Source organism: Felis catus, chromosome C2, assembly GCF_018350175.1.
Source record: "Felis catus isolate Fca126 chromosome C2, F.catus_Fca126_mat1.0, whole genome shotgun sequence".
In the NCBI taxonomy this organism is placed as follows: domain Eukaryota; kingdom Metazoa; phylum Chordata; class Mammalia; order Carnivora; family Felidae; genus Felis; species Felis catus.
Genome location: NC_058376.1, coordinates 86,701,642 through 86,721,367, shown reverse-complemented (window position 1 = coordinate 86,721,367; position 19,726 = coordinate 86,701,642). Strand labels below are relative to the sequence as shown.

At 35.3% G+C, this 19,726-nt stretch overlaps 1 pseudogene; it reads right to left on the bottom strand.

The window, feature by feature from the left end:
• Nucleotides 1–1,155: 1,155 nt before the first annotated feature.
• On the bottom strand, nt 1,156–1,313 carry LOC111556481 (annotated as a pseudogene).
• Nucleotides 1,314–19,726: the final 18,413 nt, after the last annotated feature.

Here is a 19,726-nt window from a genome sequence, read left to right as displayed (position 1 = left end):
ACATATTACTGTGAAGATTAAATAACATTAAATACATAAAATTCCTGGCATAAAAACACGCACATAGAAAGTGCTTAGTAATTATTACATACTAAAATTCTTTAGTCTAACCTCATCATTTTACAGATTGTGAAACCAAGGCACCAAAGATATTAAATGAAATTACCAGTGGTCTTACAGCTTGTTAGTAAAAGGTAGAGAACTACAAGCAAGATCTTCTGATTCCTCAATCTCTCTCCTGATGTTTGAATATAGTACATGGATGCAAACTGAGGAGGCATCATAACATATGGTATCCATGGTGACAATTTTCTTATGAAATATAAACATTGTTCAATTTGTAGCCACTCTTGTCCATCCTCTCTGTTGGTTATGAACAGTAATAAGGAGAAAAGAACATGGAGAATTATGCAAAAAAAGAAAATTCCATGATCTGAAGAAAAAAATGATGAGATTAGTAAGACTGTTAGCTGCATAGACTTGTTCTTTTGTGCTATAAGTGTAGTATCAAGGCAGTAAGTATGTATTTGATTAAATGTAGTGTCAAGGTGGTACATATATATTTAATATCAGTAATGAGCTTGCCATATGCAAAATTTATGGCAAAAATGAGAGGGGGCAATTTGAGGATCAAAAGGAACATTCTTTGTCCATTAATTTTTTATTAGCTAGTGGAGATGCATGAAATTTTAAATATTTTTTTTATTTTCTAACTTTTCTACTTTTTTCAATATCAAAAATGATATTTCACATTTATTTACCATGAAGAGACTTCCAGATATTAGTGTTATGTAATATATTTTAGCAGTACTATTTTTATAGAAACAGGAGGAGCATTTCTTTGAAAGAATTCAGGTTCTAAAGCAGATGACATGAACAAAGCAAAGATCATTAATTACTAATGGAAGAGCTCATCATTAGGCTAGATCAGGTAGATTTTTTTTCTTAGTCAATGTAGTTAAAGTTTGTCAATTTTGTTGATTATCATTTCAAAGAACCTACTTTGGCTTCATTGATTTTCTCTATTATTTTTGTATTCAGGCTTTACTTCAAAGGATGTTTTCAAAATGCAAATATACTAATATGTTAATAAGGATTTGATCTAAAGCATTTTTCTAGTAAAAGGGACACACGACAGGTGGATGAGTTTGTGTAAGAGGTTGCCCCGAGGATGGAGATGATTAGCAAAGCATACTTTTAAAAAAATTTCCTGATTTTGCCAAAATTCATTTATTTATTTATTTTTTCAAAGTTTGCTGAACTGATAAGAACAGATACTACACTTAGTTTTGGCCAAAAGGCCAAGATGCAATAGACTTTCACATCTAGCCATGACTAAGATATTGGTTTTGTACTTGCCCTGACATATATATACAACCATAAAACTGGACAAAATAAATGAGGTACTGTTTCCAGGAATAGATAAACAGGCAGTGCAAGACTATAATCCTTGAGAGAAGGGAAACACATGTGATGAGCTCTATGTTAACCCCAACTTTCTGCCCTGAGGCATTTTTCTGAATGAACCCAGACAGAAACTAGACATCTGCCTCTTATGAGACAGTGATCATAGTTTACGGTTGCAGAAATGGTTGGAATTTGTGTAGCAGAGACTGGAAACAGAAAGCTGGGTTTGGGTGTACATGTGGGTTTTCCTCATGTTTTTAAATAAGGTCTGGTCTTGACTCCTCAAGGTAAGACAAAAGGGTGCAACACATCACAACTTATGCAAGGGGTTGAGAAGCAACTGATGCAAGAGAGGTCACAGAATACTAGGAGGTGGAGGTCACCCCATTTAAATTGGAGAGAACTTACTGCCTACCTCAAATATCCAGTGGAAATCCATTAGGGTGCACGTTAGAAGAAAAACACACTCTAGAGTAAGTAAGTGCCATGCAGTAGGACTAGGGGTTAAACCCAAATAAACTCATCCTAACAAAGCATAACATAAATAGAAATTATGCAAACCAAAGCAGATTAAGAAAAAAGATTATCAAAGATGTACAGAGACCTAGTAATTCATGGGACAATATCAAGTGATCTAACACATTGTAAAAGGAGCCTCAGTGGGAAAAGATATGGAGAATGGGCAAAAATATATTTTAAGAAAGAATGGCCCCACATTTTTTCCCCTACACATCAACCCAGGGATCCAGGAAATTCAGTGAATCCAAATAGGATAAAGACAAAGGAAGCCACACTAGGTACCTAATTGTTAAACTGCTGAAAATCAAAGATAAGGAAAAAAGTCCTGCAGCTAGAGGTAAAAGAACACACTCATGTATGGGAACCACGATGAGAATGATGGCTCATTTCTTACTAAAAACAATAGAAGCTAAAAACAAAAGCATTACATCTTCAAAGTAACTGAACAACAACAACAACAACAACAACAAAATGCCAGCCAGAAAACTATCTACAATAAAAAGTGAAAGAATATTTTGTTAGAAGTTTTGTGTTACAAAGAATGTTGAGTTTTTTTTTTCAGGTTGAAGAAAAACAAAACAATATCATATGAAAATTGGAATCTACAGAAAGGAATGGAATGCACTGGAAATAATTATTTAGGTGAATGTAAACTACCTTTTACATTTCTTAATTTCTTTAAAAGACAACTTGATTTCTTTACAAGTGAGAGCTTAAGATGAAAATATCACATGTCCTGTTTAGCTTATATATAGAAGGAAAATGTATGACAACAATAACACAAAGGATGGGAGAAGAATAAACAGAACTATAGGATATGTTCTTCCAAGTTTCTTACATTTCATCTGAAGTGCTAAATATTATTTTTAAGTAGGCAATAATAAGTAAAGGATAGATACTGTAATTACTAGGATGGTTACCAAAAATTTATAGTAAGAGATATATAATTAAAAAGTCAATAGGCAAAATTAGATGGAATACTAAAAATATTTAGCTAATCCTTCCAAATAAGGGAGACAGGAAGAAGAAAGGGACAAGAAGAAGAAAAAGGACAAAAATCAGAGTGAACAATTAGAAACCAAATAGACGTAGCGCCAACCATATCAATAATTATACTAAATGGATGGACATAAAAGGGTATTATGCCAAGTGAAATAAGTAAAACGTCATATGATCATTTTAAATAAATCAAATATATGATTTCATTTATATATGGACTTTAAAAAATGAATAAACAACAAAAAAGCAGAATCAGACCTACAAATGCAAAGAGAAGACTGATGGTTGCCAGAGTTGGGTGATAGGTAGGTGGGTAAAAGGGAGTAGGAGATATGGTCTTCTAGTTGTGGAATGACTAGGTCACAGGAATGGGGGCTGCGGCATGAGGAATATCGTCAATGGTATTGTGGTGGCATAGGGTGGTGACAGATCGTTACACTTATGATGAGCATGGCATAATGTGTGGACTTGAGTTACTTTGTTGTGTTCCTAAAACTAGTGTAGCATTGTGTGTCAACTGTGCTCAGATTAAAAAAAAAATAATTATACTACATGAAAATGGACTGAACACTTTATTTTACTTATTTTTTAGATGGTTTTTTTTAAAAATATAATTTATTGCCAATTTGTCTTACATACAACACCTGGTGCTCATCCCAACAATTGCCCTCCTCAGTGGCCATCACTTATTTTCCCCTCTCCCCCATCCCCCTCTTCACTCTAAGTTTGTTCTCTGTACTTATGAGTCTCTTGTGGTTTGCCTCCCTCCCTCCCTCTCTGTAACTATTTTTTCCCCTTCCCTTCCCCCATGGTCTTCCTTAAGTTTCTCAAGATCTACATATGAGTGAAAACATGTGATATCTGTCCTCTGATTGACTTATTTCACTCAGGATAATAGCTTCCAGTGCCATCCCTGTTGCTGTAAATGGCATGATTTCATTCTTTCTCATTCCAAGTAGTATATATAAACCACATCTTTATCCATCCATCAGTTGAAGGGCATTTAGATTCTTTCCATAATTTGGCTATTGTTGAAAGCACTGCTATAAACATTGGGGTACATGTAGTCCTGTAGCCCTTGGGTAAATTCCTAGCAGTGCTATTGCTGGGTCATAGGGTAGATCTATTTTTAATTTTTTGAGGAACCTCCACACTGTTTTCCAGAGTGGCTGCACCAGTTTGCATTCCCACCAACAGTGCAAGAGGATTCCCATTTCTCCACATCCTCGCCAGCATCTGTAGTTTCCTGATTTGTTCATTTTAGCCACTCTGACTGGTATGAGGTGGTACCTCAGTGTGACTTTGATTTGTATTTCCCTGATGATGAGTGACATTGGGCATCTCGTTGTGTGTCTGTTTGCAATCTGGATGTTTTCTTTGGAAAAGTATCTATTCATGTCTTCTGCCCATTTCTTCACTGGATTATTTGTTTTTCAGGTGTTGAGTTTGTAATTTCTTTATAGATTTTGGATACTAACCCTTTATCTGATGTGTCACTTGCAAATATCTTTTCCCAATCCATCGGTTGCCTTTTAGTTTTGTTGATTGTTTCCTTTGCAATGCAGAAGATTTTTATCTTGATGAGGTCCCGATACTTCATTTTTGCTTTTAATTCCCTTGCCTTTGGAGATGTGTCGAGCAAGAAATTGCTGTGGGTGAAGTCAGAGAGTTGTTGCCTGCTTTTTTCTCTAGGTTTTTGATGGTTTCCTCTCTCACATTTAGGTCTTTCATCCATTTAGAGTTTATTTTTGTGTATGGTATAAGATAGTGGTCTAGTTTCATTCTTCTGAATGTTGCTGTCCAGTTCTCCCAGAACCATTTGCTAAAGAGACTGTCTTTTCTCCATTGGATGCTCTTTCCTGCTTTGTCAAAGATTAGTTGGCCATTTATATGTGGGTCCAATTCTGGGTTCTCTATTCTATTCCATTGGTCTATGTGTCTGTTTTTGTGTCAATACCATATTGTCTTGGCTATTACAGCTTTTTGGTAGAAGTGAAAGTCTGGGATTGTGATGCCTCCTGCTTTGGTTTTCTTTTTCAATGTTACTTTGGATATTTGAGGTCTTTTGTGGTTCTATACAAATTTTAGGATTGTTTGTTCTATCTGTGAGAAGAATTCCAGTGCAATTTTGATTGGGATTGCATTGAATGTGTAGATTGCTTTGGGCAGTATTGATATTTTAACAATATTTATTCTTCCAATCCATGAGCATGGAATGTTTTTCCATTTCTTTGTGTCTTCTTCAATTTCCTTCAGAAGCTTTCTATAGTAAGCTTTCAGCATACAGAGCTTTTACATCTTTGGTTAGATTTATTCCTAGGTATGTTACGGTTCTTGGTGCAATTATAAATGGGATCAGTTTCTTGATTTCTCTTTCTGTTGCTTCATTATTGGTGTATAAAAATGCAACCAATTTCTGTACATTGATTTTGTACCCTGCAACTTTGTTGAATTCATGTATCAGTTCTAGCAGTCTTTTGGTGGAGTCCTTTGGGTTTTTCATGTAGAGTATCATGTTATCTTCAGAAAGTGAGTTTGACTTCTTCTTTGCAAATTTTGATGCCTTTGATTTCATTTTGTTGTCTTATTGCTGATGCTAGGACTTCCAACACTATGTTAAACAACAGTGGTGAGAGTGGATATCCCTGTCATGTTCCTGATCTCAGGGGAAAGCTCTCAGTTTTTCCTCATTGAGGATGATATTAGCTGTGGGCTTTTCATAAATGGATTTTATGATGTTTAAGTATGTTCCTTCTAGCCTGACTTTCTTAAGGGTTTTTATTAAGAAAGGATGCTGTATTTTGTCAAATGCTTTTTCTGAATCTATTTACAGGATCATATGACTCTTATCCTTTCTTTTATTAATGGGATGTATCACATTGATTGATTTGCGAATGTTGAACCAGTCCTGCATCCCAGGAATGGATCCCACTTGCTCATGGTGAATAATTCTTTTTATATGCTGTTGAATTCAATTTTCTAGTATCTTGTTGAGAAGTTTTGAATCCATGTTCATCAAGGATATTGGCTGTAATTCTCCTTTTTTTGTGGGGTCTCTGTCTGGTTTGGAAATCAAGGTAATGCTGGCTTCATAGAAAGAGTCCGTAAGTTTTCCTTCCATTTCTATTTTTTGGAACAGCTTGAGAAGGATAGGTATTAACTCTGCTTTAAATGTCTGGTAGAATTCCCCAGGGAAGCCATCTGGTCCTGGACTCTTATTTGTTGGGAGATTTTTGATAACTGACTCAATTTCTTCACTAGTTATGGGTTTATTCAGATTTTCTATTTCTTCCCATTTCAGTTTTGGTAGTGTGTGGGTGTCTAGGAATTTGTCCATTTCTTCCAGGTTGTCCAGTTTGTTGGCATATAATTTTTCATAGTATTCTCTAATAATTGCTTGTATTTCTGAGGCATTGGTTGTGATAAATCCATTTTCATTCATGATTTTATCTATTTGGGTCCTCTACCTTTCTTTTTAAGCAGTCTGGCTAGGGGTCTATCAATTTTGTTTATTTTTTCAAAAAACCAACTCTTAGTTTCATTGATCTGTTTTACTGGGTTTTTTTTTTTGATTCTATATTGTTTATTTCTGCTCCAATCTTTATTATTTCTCTTCTTCTGCTAGTTTTGGAGCTTCTTTGTTGTTCTGCTTCTAGTTCCTTGAGGTGTGCTGTTAGATTTTGTATTTGGGATTTTTCTTGTTTCTTGAGATAGGCCTGGATTGCAATGTATTTTCCTCTTAGGACTGACTTTGCTGCATCCCAAACGTGTTTGGACTGTCATTTTCATTTTCATTTGATTCTACATATTTTTTAATTTCTTCTTTAATTGCCTGGTTGACCCATTCATTATTTAGTAGGATGCTCTTTAACCTCCATGCATTTGGAAGTTTTCCAAACCTTTTCCTGTCGTTGATTTAAACTTTCATAGCATTGTGATCTGAAAGTGTGCATGGTATGATCTTAATTATTTTGTATTTATTGAGAGCTGTTTTTTGACTCAGTATGTGATCTACCTTGGAGAATGGTCCATGAGCACTCGAGAAGAATGTGTATTCCTTTGCTCTAGGATGAAAAGTTCTAAATATATCTGTCAAGTCCATCTGGTCCAGTGCATTATTCAGGGCCATTGTTTCTTTATCGATTTTCTGCCTAGATGATCTTTCCATTGTTGTAAGTGGAGTATTAAAGTTTCCTGCAATTACCACATTCTTACCAATAAGATTGCTTATGTTTGTGATTAATTGTTTTATATATTTGGGTGCTTTCAAATTCAGTGCATAAACATTTATAATTGTTAGCTCTTGATGGATAGACCCTGTAATTATGATATAATGTTCTTCTTCATCTCTTGTTACAGCCTTTAGTTTAAAATCTAGTTTGTCTGATATAAGTATGGCTACTCCAGCTCTCTTTTGACGTTCAGTAGCATGACAGATGGTTCTCCATCCCCTCACCTGCAATCTGAAAATGTCACCAGGTCTAAAATGGGTCTCTTGTAGACAGTAAATAGATGGGTCTTGTTTTTTATCCATTCTGATACCCTATGTCTTTTGATTGGAACATTTAGTCCATTTACATCCAGTGATGTTATTGAAATATATGGGTTTAGAGTCACTGTGTTATCTGTAGGTTTCATGCTTGTTGTGATGTCTCTAGTCCTTTGTGGTCTTTGCAACATTTCACTCACAGAGTCTCCCTTAGGATCTCTTGTAGGGCTGGTTTAGTGGTGATGAAGTCCTTCCGTTTGTTTGTTTGGGAAAACCTTTACCTCTCCTTCTATTCAGAATGACAGGCTTGCTGGATAAAGGATTCTTGGATGCATATTTTTCCCATTAAGCACATTGAAAATTTCCTGCCGGTCCTTTCTGGCCTGCCAAGTTTCAGTAGATAGGTCTGCTACTATCCTTATGTGTCTACCCTTGTAGGTTAAGGCCCTTTATCCCTAGCTGCTTTCAGAATTCTTTCTTTATCTTTGTATTTTGCCAGTTTCACTATGATGCATCATGCAGAAGACCAATTCAAGTTATGTCTGAAGGGAGTTCTCTGTGCTTCTTGGATTTCAGTGTCTGTTTCCTTCCCCAGATTGGAGAAGTTCTCAGCAATGATTTTTTCATTGCTTTGGCCCCTTTCTCTCTCCTCTTCTTCTTCTGGAACTCCCATGATACAGATATTGTTCTGTTTCATTTTCATTGAATCACTTAGTTCTCTAATTCTCTCCTCATGGTCCAGAATGTTTTTATCTCTATTTTTCTCAGCTTCATCTTTTTCCATAATTTTATCTTCTGTTTCACTTAATCTCCCCTCTGCCTCTTCATTCCTCACTGTCACTGCCTCTAGTTTATTTTGCACCTCATTCACAACATTTTTTAATTCATCATGACTATATTTCTTAGTTCCTTGATTTTTGCAGCAATAGATTCTCTGCTGTCTTCTATGCTTTTCTTCAAGCCCAGTGATTAATCTTATGACTATTATTTAAATTATTGTTCAGTTATATTGTTCATATCCGTTTTGAGCAATTCTTTAACTGTCATTTCTTCCTGGGATTTCTTTTGAGGAGAATCTTCCGTTTCATCATTTTGACTAGTTTTGTGTCCCTTAAGTGTTTTAAAAGCTTGTTATGTGCCCTGCACCTGCAAGTACTACTATATTAAAGAGGGGTCATACACTGTCCAGGGCCTGGCCCTTCAGGAGATGTTTTTTTGGAGAGTGTAACTTGCTCTCTGTTGTTGTGACTTTGGTTACTTTATCTCCCTACTCGTAGTGAGGTTTTGGACCCTCCCAGGTGTGCTTTGATTTGTTCCTTGAAGTAGCCTGAAGCTCCAAGTCCTGGGGAAGAGGGGAAACTGCACTGTAGGTCACTCCAGAACCTCTTCTTCACAAGGCATTATCCTCAAAACCAGAAGATGTAGCTGACTTTCCAATTTGTCATAGACTCTGGGTCTGGAGTTCTCTGTTGTCCAGCAAGAGAGCAGATATAGGATTGAAATGCAAGACAGGGAATGTCCAGGAGGAGACAAGAGCATGAACACTCCACTTTAAAGACAGGGATTGTCAGACTATATAAAAACATAAGACCCAACTATGTGCTATCTAAAAAAGATGTGTTCCAAAGATAGACTCAGAAATAAAAGGTGAAAAAGACAACCAGATGGCAAACAGACACATGAAAAGATGCTCAACATCACTCATCATCTGGGAAATACAAATCAAAACCATGATGAAATATCACCTCATATGTGTCAGAATGGCTAAAATTAACAACATAGGAAACTATAGATGTTGGTCAGGATGTGGAGAAAGGGGAATCCTCTTGCACTGTTGGTGGGAATGCAAACTGATGCAGCCATACTGGAAAACAGTATGGAGGTTCTTTAAAAAATTAAAAATATAACTACTGTACAATCCAGCAATTGATCTACTAGATTTTTACCCATAGAATACAAAAATACTGATTTGAAGGTCACCTGAACCCTGTTGTTTATAGCAGCATTATCAACAATAGCCAAACTATGGAGAAAGCCCAAGTGTCCATCGACTGATAGATGAATGAATAAAGAAGATGTGGTATATGGGTGTGGTATATGGGTGGCTCAGTTGGTTGAGCATCTGACTTCAGCTCAGGTCATGATCTCATGGTTCATGAGTTCAAGCCTCACCTTGGGCTCTGTTGCTGACAGCTCAGAACCTGGAGCTGCTTCAGATTCTGTGTTTCCCTCTGTCTTTGCCCCTTCCCAATCATGTTGTGCCTCTCTCTCTCAAAAATAAATAATAAAACGTTAAAAAATAATGAAATCTTGCCATTTCTCACTTCTGTTTAACATTGTACCAGATGTCCTAGTCAGTGCAACAAGGCAAGAATAAAAGGAATGTGTCTGTAAGCCATCTGTATGTCTTCTTTGGAAAAATGTGTATTCATGTCTTCTTCTCATTTCTTAATTGGATTATTCATTTTTGGGAGGTTGAGTTTTGTAAGTTCTTTATATATTTTAGATGCTAACTCTTTATCAGGTATGTCATTTGCAAATATCTTCTCTCATTCCATAGGTTGCACTTTAGTTTTGCTGCCTGCTCCTTTCCTGTACAGAAGTTTTCATTTTGACAAAGTCCCAATAGTTTATTTTTGCTTTTGTTTCCCTTTTCTCAGGAGACATATCTAGTAAGAAGTTGTTATGGCCGATGTCAAAGAGGTTACTGCCTGTTTTCCTCTAGGATTTTAATGGTTTCATGTCTCACATTGAGGTATTTTATCCATTTTGAATTTATTTTTGTGTATGGTGTGAGAAAGTGGCCCAGTTTCATTCTTTCACATGTTGCTGTCCAGTTTTCCCAACACCATTTGTTGAAGAGACTGTCTTTTTCCCATTGGATGTGGTACACGTGTGTGTGTGTGTGTGTGTGTGTGTGTGTGTGTGTGTGTGTGTACATACATACAATAGAATAGTATTCAGCCATAAAAAAAGAATGAAATTTTGCCATTTGCAATGACATGGATGGAATTAGAGAGTATTATGCTAAGTGGAATAAGTCAGCCAGAGGAAGAAAAATACTACATGGGTTCATTCATATGTGGAATTTAAGAAACAAAACAAATGGGCATAGAGAAGAAAGAGAGAGAGGCAAACCAAGAAACAGACTCTTAACTATAGAGAACAAACTTATGGTTACCAGAGGTAAAGTGGGTAGGGGGCTAAACAATTAATGGAGATCAAGGAGTGTACTTGTTTTGATGAGCACCAGGTATTGTATGGAAGTACTGAATCATTAAATTGTACACCTGAAACTAATATTACCCGTTTGTTACTTATGTGGAATTAAATAAAAACTTAAAGAAAGAATAAAAGGCATGCCTACTGGAAAGGAAGAAGTAAATCTATCTTGAGTTGCCAATGACATTACTGGATTTGTAGGAAATCCTCAGAAATCTATAAAACAACTACTAGAACTAATATTTTTTAGAAGATTTCAGAATTTGATTTTGTTCAACATCATAAAATCCTGAAAAAGAAGAATAGAGTTGAAGCACTCTGTACTACCTGATTTTAAAATAATAAAAACTGCAGTACTGGTATAATTCAGACAAGCAGATCATATGAACAGCAGATAATACAGGAAAAAAATCCACATATATACAATAATTAAATTTTGAAAAAGATGCCAAGACAATTTAATGGTGAAAGGATGATGTCAGAACAATTTTATAAACCAGTGGTTCTCAACCAGAGGCAATGCCACCTCCCCCCCCCCTCAACTCCCTGGAGATAGAATGGTCAGGAGACATATGGCAATATATGGAAAATTTTTGACTGCCACAATTAGTAGGGACACTAATGGCATCTAGTTAGGTGGTAAAGGCCAGGCATGCTGCTGATTATCTTACAATGAATAGGGTAGCTTCTCACAACAAAGTATTTTCTGACTCCAAATGTCAGACATCCTGAAATGAAAGTATAGAAAGAAGAATAAGCCTCCATTCTTACTTCAAACTATGTATAAAAATAATCTGAAATGACTCACAGACCTAAATATTACAGCTAAAATACAAAACTTACGGAATAAAACATAGGAGACTATATCTGTATTACTACCAGCAGATTTCTTAGGCAGGGCAAAAGAAGAGCTATTCATAAAAAATTGATCAATTAGTCTTCATCAAAACTTAGAAGTTCTGCTCATCAAAAGATATTAGTAAGAAAATTAAGTAAGGCAAATTTGCACAAAAATATTTGCAATACATATGCACAACAAAGGACAACTATCCATAAGATAAAAAATCAATAAAAATGATAACCCATTAAAAATGTCCAAGTATGTAAAAAGACACTTCACAAAAAAAACATAGGGAATGGGCAATAAGCATATAAAAGGTGCTCAGTATAATTGTCATCAGTGAAATACAAATTAAAACCAAAATGAGATGCTACTACCTAACCACCAAAATAGCTAAAATGAAAAAGATTAGTAGCATCACAGCAAAGATAACATGTTCTATCTCTGACAGATGGTTGACATTACTGGTAGGAGTATAAAATGTTACAACCACTTTGGAAGATAACTGGTAGTTATTTTTAATAAACATCCACTTAGCAATTTCACTCTTATATTTTTACCTATGGCCAAAAAGTATGTACAAGAATGTTTATAGAAGCTTTATTCATCATTGCTAAACACTGAAGATCACCTAAATGTCCATCAGTAGGAATCTGTAAATATTCATATAGTGGAATAGTACTCTTCAACAAATAAAGAATGAACTTCTGATGCACACAAATATATGGATACATCTCAAATACATATCGAGTGAAAGAGAACATAAAAAAGTACATACTGTGTAATTTTAATTATATAAGGTTTAGAAGAGTTAAAACGAATCCATGAGGATAGAAATAAAAATAGTGGTTGCTAATGTGGAATGGGTAATGACTGGAAGTAGGCACTAAGAATCTTAAAGAGTATTGGTTACATGGTGTATACATTTATCAAAACTCATTTAACTGTATATTTATGATCTGTGCATTTCACTTAGTGTAAATTTTACTTCTATAAAGAAAAAGTAAGCTCAGGGAAAACATTGATATACTACTATGCACTCTGGTAGGCAGTAGTGATACAGCATGAATAAAACAGATAAAATTCTGACTTAATCAACAACATGTTTAAATTGACAGCATGACAGAAGAGCTAAAAGAAAGTACAAATATCTCTTGGTAATGAAAAGGGTTAGAGGAGAAAATCAAGCAGAGTATGGGGATAGAAGGTGACAAAGGGAATCAGGAAGTACTACTCTAGTTTGGAGAATCAGGGATTGTGGTAAAGTTTTATAATATCCAAAGTTGATGTAGTTATTGTAAAATGGTGTATTCATATTTCATGTAAATCATTGGAATAATTGTGAAAAACAACACATATATGTAGCAACAATCATGTCATTAAATTTGTTCGTACCTTTAACACAATAATTCCACTTCTTGGAATTTAAGGAAAGTTTAAAAAGAATGTAAAGTTTCCCACATAAATATGTTTATTACAATGTTACATTAAAACTGAAAAGTAACATCATCTTAAGCATTAGAAACTGGTTAAGTGAAATAGCAAATATCTAATCAATAAATATTATGCAGGCATTGTAATTATTATTATAAAGATTATTTAGCAACACAGAAATATTTATGATATATTGTGCTTAAAACTGGAATGTGACATTCTATATGAATTTTTATTAGACTAGAAAATTTTATGCATGGACAAAGACTGAAGAGAAATAGGAATAAATCAAGTTTCCTGTTTGAATTAATGGTTTTCTTCATGGGGTTAAGATTATGGACAGATATTTCTTTATTTTTGTTTAGTGTTATGTTTCTGTTGTTATGATAGTTGCTTAATAAATATATGTGTATTATAAATATATGTGCTTTGAGAAGAAATAAAAAAATTCTAAAGGCATGTTGATTTTGCACACCATCATAAAATAGGTACTCAGAGAGGAATATAAAGGATAAAGGGAATTAAAAGCCAATAATTTGATTATTTAGTTTCAGTTTTTGATTCCCTTTATAATTCTCTAAGTCTTTTTCTTGACTGTATTACCTCTATCATTCAGTAACAAGTTATTAAAATTATTTTTTTCAACTAAATTTTCTTTCTCCTTTGCTCTTGATAATTTTAAATGGATTACTCTTGTTTCAGATATACATTATGGTGGAGATAAATCATTCCCTCCACTTGGTGAGACCATAGACTACAAGTCCTTGAGTCATGTTAATAGGCATCTAAGTTAAGTTGGCCAATTATTGGGGTACTTGTTCAAGCTGTACCACACTCAGACTGTGTGCTCTAAGTAGGGACAAACTTTTTACAGAGATTGATGCAGATCCTGGGAGAGAAATGACCTCTTTCCTTCTGATCATATGCAAGGACAATGTGAGCCTGGAGTTGGGTAGGACCAGCCATCTTTGCCTCCACTTGAAGGGAGACTTATGGTGAATAAACAGGTGAATATACAGGAAAGTATAGCTGAGAGAATGAGAGAGATGCTTGATGACACCTTGCATCTAGCCTGCTTCTAGACTTTATGTTATGTGAGCTATTACATAGTACCTACTGTCATTTTTTGTTGCTGTTTATCCATAAGCTAGTGGGAGGGGTTTCTGCCATTTGCAACCAAAGGAGACCTGACTAATATACCAGCACTGCTGTTTTAGGAAGCTTCCCAACCAGAGTTCTGGAAGGAGCCAGCAGGAGGTATTCAATGACCTTACAAAGCAGTAGGAGTTTGATTGACTTTTTGGAAGAATGAAATACTGAACATACCATTCTCATCTTCAAATCTATTGGGGGAAAAGCAGATGGATCCAGCAATTTCCTATAATTGCTTACTTGGCTAAATCACTAAGGACTACAGGGATTTGCTATTTTATGAAATTAAAAGAAAGAACAACAGGGACTATTATCTAACTTCTGGAAAGAAGAATGCCTGCAGGTTTTCAGGCCCAGCAGGAAAGAGGTTATAATCAGTCTATTAGTCTTGCAGTAGTTAAAAGTTGCATGCTTTGTGCCTTGCTATGGTTAGCATCAGTTATTTTCTAGCTTCCACACAAGGGGATTTTCCACATTCTGTGGGAAAAGAGTTTAGGATCCCAAATGTTCATCTTTTTATTTAGGTCTCTTCAGGGAAGAAAAATACCTATTCTATAACCATGATTCCAAAGAAATGATGGATCTGAAACTTCTGATTTGGGAGATCTGAAAGACTAAAAGTCATGGCAAAGGGCAGAGGTTAGAATCAGACATCCTGCAGGGAAATCCTTAAGTTAGGCCATCCCAATTATTAGTTTTAAGAAGATAGCACTGAACAATGACTGAGTGGCATATTGAGTCTGAAAGAGAAATGTCAGGAAGTTAAGGATACCAGAGGGTCTCCCGGAAGGCAACCCACCAGGGTGTCCTTACACACCACTTGCTGGGTGTCCTTCAAAGATTACCACCCCCACCCAAATATGAACCAGAAATTTTGGAAAATAAAATACTAAAACCATTCTTCACAATATTTTGTCATACATTCTTTCAGCACTTTTACCTTTATATATGTTCTTCAGGTAGTTATAATAATCACAGTACACATACAGGTTAGCATTGAACTTTTTTTCAACATTATAAGTATTTTAGCATGTTTTCCACAATCTTTGTAATAAGCATTTTTAATGAGTGCATACTATTTTCATCTATAAAAGTAATTCTTATATTTTAGATGAAAAACCTTTTGAGAAATAGATTTAAGTGATGATGCTTCTGTTCCAGTGATTCTCATCCCTTGGTGTGTTCCAGACTAATACAAGGGCTTGCTGCCTAGGCCTCATACTCGGAAATTCAGATTTGCTTAATCAGGAGTGGGTCCAAATCATCAGTATTAAAAAAATAAAAACCCTAGATGATTCGAATATGTACAGGATTAAGAACCACTGAATGTTCCCAAAATACATATGTCCTCAAAATTTACTGTAAGCAGCAGAATTCATAGATTCTTTGGGTTCAAAGACCCCAGAATGTTATCTATTTTATACAACACAATTTACACAATAATTACCTAATTACTAGACATGTTTTCAGTGTTTCCCCTTTATAAATAGTGTAGCTGTGGACATGTGGATCTATATAACATTTTCCAGAAGTAGGTTTCCATGACAATCTTGTGACTCTTTCTAATATCCTGCCAAATTTCCTCACCTTGGTGATCCTCTTACCACACTCTCTTTCCCTCTCACATATGTGCATATCAGGACTCAGCCAAATACTCAGGGTGGGGGACAGGGGGAAAGCCCTCCACAGATCTCAATCTCTCTCTCTCTCTTCTGTCTAGCTCTCTCCTTTACAATTCTGTTCTCTACAATTTCTAGCCACTATGGCCTTTCTAAACTTCAGCCTCTGCCTTCCCAACTCAGCAGGATCAAAGGGCTCTATTTGGGTTCCCTTTTCTTGTGAAACAGGCAGCATAAAAACTATCTCTAGGCAGTAATCTGATGCAATAGTGCATATTTTCCTCCTTTTGGAATCATAGGCCTGCGTTGCTTCTTGTCCAATGTCTGAAAACCATAGTTTCATGTATTTTTTCTGGTTTTCTAGTTGTTTAAAGTGAATAAAATAAACCTGTTCCTTCTCTTCATTCATCTTGGCTGAAAGCATAAATTAGTCCACTTATATTTAATGTCATTACTAATATATTTAGATTTATTTCTATCAACTTATTCTGTACTTTCATGACTTTCTTTGTTGTTTTTTTCCCCCTGTTCTTCTTCTCTCATTTCTTGATAGTATGTTTTACACTATCTTCTAGGATAAGTCATATAAGAAGACCTCAGGGACAATTTTTGGAAGTATATAGGGGTTTTGAATACCTGTAGGTAGGTGGCCCCATAATATATATAGTTTATAAAAAGAGTACAGTGCAAATAAAAAATGAAAACCAATTACCACAATTATCACAAAAATAATTTGTACTGAATTATCTAGTTAATTAGGTAGCCAGTTCTCTTTATCCGTTTAATATTTACTGAACACATGGATATCATGGACAATGCCAATTTGTGTTAGTTCTTTCAGGGGGCTCATGTCTGTAGTATGCTTCAAAGACTTAGTCTAATAATAAAATTTCAGGCATTTTCTTTAGTCTATTATCATATTGGTTTTCAGTGATCATATGTCCTCTGTATTGATCTGTATCTATCTATATCTATATCTATATCTATATCTATATCTATATCTATATCTATATCTATATCTATATCTATATCTATATCTACATCTACATCTACATCTACATCTATCTATCTGTCTGTACCTGTCTCCTTTACTTGGCTTGATGGATGAGACGGTAGAGATTTAGGTACCAGCATGTGGTAAGTGCTGAAAAAATATTTCATTGAATTGCACAGAATTGTGGAAGTCAAGTTCCAGAACTATTGTCAAAAGGGAAACTTTATGGTCCCTCCCCCAATTTTCCAGGCAAAAGTTGACCCTGCTTTTGTTTTATGACTTCATTATTTGTGGTCCCATGAAATCTAGGGCCTCACAGATATTAATATGACTGCATCCATATCATCTCTGTTGAGTGTTATTTTATATTATTTATAAATCTGTTGTTATTTAGATGAATATTGACTTATCTTCTTATATACTTGGCCTGTTATTATCAAGTGCAGCTCAAGCACTTACATCAGTATCATCTGCAGTGCTTTTTAATGACACAGATTATTCTAATTTACACCGAAGAACTATACAATCAGAATCTTTATGGAGGGCTACCTGGAATTTACATTTTAAACAAGTATCGTAGGTGATTCTATGGTTTGGTAAATACTGACCTAGGCATTTGATCCTGATTTATCAAGGAAAATAGTCCATGGTTATTATTGCTGGGGAAGTTTCCACCAACTCTGTTCTGTGTTCTGATCCTTCTACCCCAGTCTTACTGATTGTTAGAAGTCTCTCCTAGAATACTAATGACTTATCCATTTATGAGTAAGTTCATTTCAGACCACCTCCCCACCCCATATACTACTAGCAAATCAATCTTAATTAAGAATGTCAAATGAAAATGCAGTGCAGTTGTGGGTTCAGCAGCTAAGTGCTTCTCTTACTAATGAGACTAAACTCCCAGGTGTTTTGGAGGACTCTTTAGCATAAAATACATGAGTCAGAAGTCTTTGCCACAACCATATGTCAGCTCAGTCCTCAGAGATAGGCTACAATGCAGCCAGAAACTAAAGAACACTTCTCCTTTGCTTTATTTCTGTGGGCCAACCTGGACCTACTGTATGAATGAAGCCCTATATTCAGTCTGAATAGGCTCTGCATAAAATGAAGGCTAGCTGTGTGCTAAACTGGAATTGGCACTGAATTCATGGCTTGGCTGTATCACTTACTGGCTTTACGACCTTGGGCAAGTTTGTTACTTTCACTTGGTTTCAGCTTCTCTGAAAAATAAATATAATCATGCTCTACCTGTTTTAGCAGACTATCATCACAATTCAGGAGATAATACTTCATTGTTGTTTCTAGTATCTCAGGATTCAAGAAACAAAAATTTCTTCATATGATCTTGGTGTTTTGTATTCCCTAAGTATATCTGTCCCTATCCTATGCTCCTACTGGTCTATATTTTACCATGTATGCGTTGGGGCAAGATGGAAAAACAATGATTTAAGTAGATGTAATGCATGATGAAGTGATAGTCACTCCATTAAGCTAAAACTTTAAGTCAGCAATGATTCATTTATGAATTTTTTCATTAATTTGCTAAATATTTATTGACTTACACCTACTGGTAAATAATATGTATGTGTGTGTGTGTGTGTGTGTGTGTGTGTGTATATATTTGTATAAATATGTATATAATTTTTATATATGTATATATACATATCTGTGTGTATGTATTTGGTATGAGTGAGTAAAAAGTTTTTGATTAAGCATAAATCCAATCTGTCAAGAGTCTAAATATTAGCAATAACTTCATGGCTGAGTGAGGATATGTGGAAATGCTACAGAAGTTGGCCTGCGGAAAGGTTATGTAGCAAGAACAATAAAGCATTTGTTAGAACAACAAAGCATTCTTCAAATTCAAGTTACGCTCAAGGCAAAATCATGCTTGAGTGATGAATGACAGCCTATCAATCAAAGTAAGTTTCAATGTCCAAGGTAGGAGGGAGGGAAATTTCAGCACCTTCTTTCCACATCAGATCTGCCTCTTTTGTCCACCTGTTTGCCTCCTAAAAAAATGAAGAGTTGTGACCTAATTCATGGTGGTCATTTAAGGGATGATCCTGTGTTTTACTTTGAAGTGATAAGCAGGTCTAAACAGAGCCTGGCTCTTGGGTCTGGCTAGGCAAACTAAACTCTCATTTTAACCTCTTCCACACATGCTGCTATTTGGATAAGTTAAGCCCAAGTCTGATTTGCAGACCTGGTAATTTATTTTCCCTTCAGTCCTTCAACTTCAGTATTCATGGTGTGCTAGAGGTGGTGAGATACCAAGATTTAGATTTGGGGGAATTAGTACCTGGCGATCTTTGAGCCTAAATAATGTGGGCTCTACCTTTTACCAGTGCTTGTACAAATTCATATATGTGGTATAATAGGAAATATTATTAATAACTAGAGACAAATGCCAAAAGGCTCTAAGTTATATACCATCTGGGTTATAAAAATCCCGAGTTAGGAACAAAAAATACAGGTATATATTGACTGACAGAATGTTTGAGCTGCAAAAGTCCTTGGATATTATCTAGTCCATTGCTCTTCACTCCTTTGGGGCTTGAACCCTTTGAAAATCTCATGAAAGCTATAGCCCCCCAATTTTTTATATGGTATCATGACATTCCTGTACCCCTCAAAACTGTGTACATAGATTCATGAACACACCTCCTAATCTTGTCCAATATCACCATTTCATGAATCTTGAAAGTGATTCCAGATTTGTTCACAAATATTTAATGATTATCACTTATGTTCCCACTATTTTGCTAGTTGTAGGGTATATCAGGATAAATAATTTCTGCCTTCTTGACTCAGGAAATTCTCCAAAGTTTAAAGTGAATTGCCTATGATGATAAAGACAGTAAGTGATAACATGGAATCTTCTAACTCCAAATCCAATCACAGAAGTAAACAAAACTGAGAGAAAGAAGAGTTCTAGTACATAGTATTTTACCAGATAGAGCAAAACTTTGGAGAATATCAGCAAGGGCATTTAGGCCTGGACATGTGGGAGGATTTCTGTAAGGGAGTTAGAGTTATCAAAAGTATAT